This window comes from Triticum urartu, chromosome 1A (genome assembly GCF_056163025.1).
Source record: "Triticum urartu cultivar PI428250 chromosome 1A, HENAU_Tu73, whole genome shotgun sequence".
NCBI classification, from domain to species: domain Eukaryota; kingdom Viridiplantae; phylum Streptophyta; class Magnoliopsida; order Poales; family Poaceae; genus Triticum; species Triticum urartu.
In genome coordinates, this window is record NC_141873.1 from 347,345,089 (window position 1) to 347,350,425 (window position 5,337).

Below are 5,337 nucleotides of genomic sequence, written 5' to 3' on the forward strand. Positions count from 1 at the left end.
CTCCACGAACAGCATCGGAGACACCTATAGAGCACCTTTATAATCACTCAGTTACGTTGTGACGTTTGGTAGCACACAAAGTGTTCCTCCGGTATTCGGGAGTTGCATAATCTCATAGTCATAGGAACATATATAACTCATGAAGAAAGCAATAGCAGTAAATTTAAACGATCAAGTGCTAAGCTAACGAAATGGGTCAAGTCAATCACATCATTCTCCTAATGATGTGACCCCATTGATCAAATAACAACTCATGTCTATGGCTAGGAAACTTAACCATCTTTGATCAATGAGCTAGTCAAGTAGAGGCATACTAGTGACACTATGTTTGTCTATGTATTCACACATGTATTATGTTTTCGGTTAATACAATTCTAGCATGAATAATGAACATTTATCATGAAATAAGGAAATAAATAATAACTTTATTATTGCCTCTAGGGCATATTTCCTTCATATACCATATATGATGCCTGATTGAATACTTATTTTTTTGCTTCAATTTCTCATGATCTAAGAAAAAGGCTAAATGGGGCTTAGTTTCGCTTTCGCTATAACTTTTCATAGCTTCTAGCCGAGCCGCCTCTAAATGGCATAGCTTGCTATTTAGAACATTGATGGTAACAAGGACAACAGTAATCTCCTTCCGTCACACCCCATTGATTGACGCACATTCAAATGAATATTTACAGCTTCTGCAAAAAAAATTGCAGCAAAGAGCATCCATACATGAATAATACAGTACATTATTTAAACAGACAAGCCAGGGGACAGGACATCACTATCAATATTATGAGTTGATAAGTTCTACAGTATTTTGCTAAGAAATCATCTTTATTCTTCAAGAAAAAGGGTGCCCAATTGAAACTGGTATGGAGTAGTAGTTCACAAGGGAACACGTTGTGCGATGATTTACGTCCACAATTTTCGTTCAGGCTTTTCAAAGCTTGTAATGAGAAGACTTGTTCAAAGGCACTCGGACCATGTGTGCACCCAATTAACTGTGTCCAGAATCTCTAGCGCTTCCACATCTCTTATACAAGAGCGCATCCCCGTTCTCCTCCGACCATGGACCATGATCACTCTCTCAGCCGGGCCGGGTATGTTCGCCATGTAGGACAACTTGACTCCATGCCTCGCGCGGTCGTGGTGTGCATAGCGACCATAGAGCATCCGACGAGTCCATCCTGGAGAGCAAGAACAAGGCAGGCCTTACGCATGAAGGGCTTTGATGAAGCTTGGCGACGCCAAGTAGAATCCTTCACACAAAAAGGGAGTGTTGGAATTAAAGTGAATGACGACATAGGTCATTATTTTCAGACACATAAAGGCCTGAGACAAGGGGATCCAATGTCTCCTATCTTGTTCAACATCGTCGTTGACATGTTAGCAATCTTGATAGGTAGGGCAAAGGAGGCCGGACAGGTGGGTGGCTTCGTGCCTCATCTAGTTGATGGTGGTGTGTCCATCCTGCAGTACGCTGATGATACTATCATCTTTATGGAGCACGACTTGGCAAAAGCGAGAAATATGATATGCTTATTTGAACAATTGACCGGTTTGAAGATTAAATTTCATAAAAGCGAGTTGTTCTGTTTTGATAGAGCCAAAGAGGAACAAGAGGCTTATAAGCAATTCTTCGGATGTGAATTGGGAGAATTACCTTTTACGTACCTAGGTATACCCATTCATCATCGTAAGCTGACAAACAGAGAATGGAAGTGCATTGAGGATCGGTTTGAGAACAAACTGAGTTGCTGGAAGGGCAAACTCATGTCCTATGGAGGCCGATTGATTCTTATTAATTCGATGCTCACGAGTATGTCTATGTTTCTCTTATCTTTCTTTAAAGTCCCAGTTGGGGTTAGGAAAAGGCTCGACTTCTATCGATCCCGATTCTTCTGGCAGAGTGATGAACTTAAGAGAAAATACCGACTCGCCAAATGGGATATCATTTGTCGACCAAATGACCAGGGGGGCCTTGGTATTGAGAATCTTGAAGTCTAGAACAGATGCCTTCTCAGTAAATGGTTGTATAAGTTATCAGGTGAGACGGAGGCTACTTGGGCGCAGATTCTCTGTAGCAAGTACCTGCATTCTAAGACTTTGTCACAGGCGACAGTGAGACCGACTGATTCGCCATTTTGGAAGGGGCTCATGAGAGTTAAAGTTGCTTTCTTTAATAGAGCAAAGTTTATTGTCGGTAATGGTAACAACACTCGATTCTGAGAGGATACTTGGCTTGGTGATACGCCCTTGGCACTTCAGTATCCGTCCCTGTATCGTATAGTTCAGCGACGTGATGCTCTGGTTGCAACGATCATGCAGTCAATTCCCCTTTATATTTAGTTTCGAAGGGTGCTCATTGGCCACCAGTGAAAAGCATGGCTTCATCTGGTGAGTAGACTGATGGAGGTTCAGCTAACTCATCAGCCCGATCAGTTGTGTTGGAAGCTTACTAGGTCTGGAGAATTCACAGTCAAGTCGATGTATATCGATGTCATCAACTCTTGTGTTATTCCTAGGTCCAAACATGTTTGGAAAGTCAAGGTTCCTTTGAAAATTAAAGTGTTTATGTGGTTTGTGCATAAATAAGTTATTTTAACAAAGGATAATCTGGTTAAGCGCAACTGGACATGATCTACTAGGTGTAGTTTCTGTGATCGGGACGAAACTATCAAGCACCTCTTCTTTGACTGCCCGTTGGCAAGAGTGCTATGGCACACGGTACAAATTGCCTTTAACATCACTCCTCCGAATTCGATCAGTTCGTTATTTGGAACGTGGCTTGTTGGGATAGAGTCCGAAACAGCTAGACACATTCGCGTAGGAATTTGTGCGCTGTTATGGGCAATTTGGAACTGCAGAAATGATTTGGCTTTTAACAGAACAACAACTATTCATTTTTTGCAGGTTTTATTCTAAGCTACTTCGCTGATCCGTATGTGGTCCTTACTCACTCCGACGGAGGCCAGGGAGCGTTTGGTTACTGGATCTGTCCGGTGGGAGATGGTAGCGTGGGATATCTTCAACCGGTTTGAATGACGGTCATGTAATAGGATATGCAATTAGTTTATCTATCTTTATTTTGCCAGTCGGTTGTGGCTTTTGGACCTTTTGTTTCTGGCATTGTGGCTCTTGGTGAGCTAGCCATTTATTCGTTTTCAGACTTTCAGACCTTGTTGAACATACTTTTTATTTTTATATAATTATGACCGCATGCATCGTTCTGATGCAGAGACCGAGAAGTCCCCTTTCGAAAAAAAAAGCAGTACGCGTGGTCTCGCCGGCGAACAACAACACACGGCGTGAAGATCGATCGTGCCTGCAGCCTTCCAGGTACTGCACTGTTTTCTCATGTTCCCTTCGCCACGTTAGGCCTGATATGTGGAGTCCACCGGTCAGATCTGCTATTAATTAGAATCTCTCTGCCCATAAGTCAATGAAAAATATTTTATCTGTCCTTACATTTCTTCATACAGTGTTGTGAGATTTGTGCGTGCGTGTAATGTGTGTGTGTGTTGAGTGAATGTTCGTGTGTGTTAAATAAAGTATTTCTTTGTGAAGGAAGAATACTTGGGTTTTTTTTTGAGGCATAGGAAGAATACTTGGTGAGCAACCAGGAGTAGCCCGGTACTAAAAAAAAAGAGCAGCCCGCTCCGGCCTTCCCACAATCCCACGTCGCAAAAAGAAAGAAGCTACGAGTCTCACAACTTAGCTAAGCATATACGATCTCTCAAAAAGAAAACTAAGCATATAGTACTAACTTTCAGTTTGGGTCGCCATGTATGGCTTTGTATAGCCTTATGATCACATAATAGTTCCTGTAAACATTTCTGATGATCAATAAGTTTTAGCAAGTTGTTCTTAAAAAGGGAAGAAGTGAGATGGCAACAACACATACAGGCGGGACTAATGCGCCAAAATATATAGGAAGAAGGTGGTCGCTGTTCTAGGGCCTTGCCCGATCAATCGAGTTACAGGTACTAATAGCTCTGATCTTTTCTTTGCCCCTATTTTTTCTAATCTCTTTGCTACTGTTGTTATTGTTTTGTGTGACAACTATGGCTGAAGTAATATGACAGGAACAAATTGCCGTCTCAAATTTTGGGCACAATTTTTTCTTTTAGTGTGGATTTTTAGGTGATCTGTCAGACGGCCGATTTGCATGTCCCATATGCCCATTTGCGAGACATGAAAGATGTAGAAAGTGAACTACTTACCCCAAATAAAGCTCTTGAGATTGGTATCAGTATAAATAGGATTATTTAATCATATCTACAAAGAATAAGATCAAGAAATATTTCCATACAACACCACACATTTAATAAGAAAAATATAAACACAGTGATAGTACTGATCATGAAGTAACGTAGACGGATCTCACTGTCTCTCTGTCTCTCTCTTTTTTTGCGGGAGAACGTAGACTGATCAGTGTCCCTGTTCTTCTCCTTGGCACTGTTACATTAAAGATAACAGTTTGTTAATATCGTTAGGAGCTAACGGTAATGTATATTTCTCAATTACAGGTTTCTATGCCATCCCATTTCTATTCAGAAACCAACCCCTCCCCACTAATCAGCTACAAAACTAGAAATATGCTGTTTTTAGAGGGATTATAGCAAACCAAATGTCGGCCAACTTTCTATATAGCCTCTTGGTGCTTCCACCAATATAAATTATTTGAAGTTCTAGTTTCATCCAAAGTCAAACTTCATTAAGTTCGATCAAGTCTATATGACAATATTTTCCAAGATTTTCCTTGAATAAGAAGTCTGGCTGACCCAACAAACTTGTTCAGGTCCATGGCTGCATGGTTGGCGGGTGGGACATTTTTGTCAAAATCCCAAAGGGCACCATGGCTGTTGAAGTAGCGATACAAAAGGAAGCGTGACTTTGTGAAACTATTTAATTCCTTAGAAATAAACTATTTTGCTATTTTGTGAACAACAACAAAAAATGTAACTTCAAGGAATTTACTAACCATGCAACATATTAAGCGACACCGCCAATGCTGAGTATGGCGCCGAACACCCAAATGGAGACGAGTAGAAGAACACTCCTGATCCATATACGGCGCCTGTAGGTGAGGCTAGACTGGCAAATCCAGAATGCAATGAAGACCTCTACGACGCTGAAGACAAAAATGATGGCGAGGATGACATCGGAAAACATTAACGTGTGCAGAAGGGGCCATCGATGGGCTATGCCAGGTGCCCCGTTTTACTGTGCGTCGCTGATATCTCTCCAAAAGGTAGCACCTTCACAGGGTAAAACATCCCCAGTAAAACGCATGGATAGAGAGAAAAGGGACATTCCTTCTCTATGAAGGCAAGA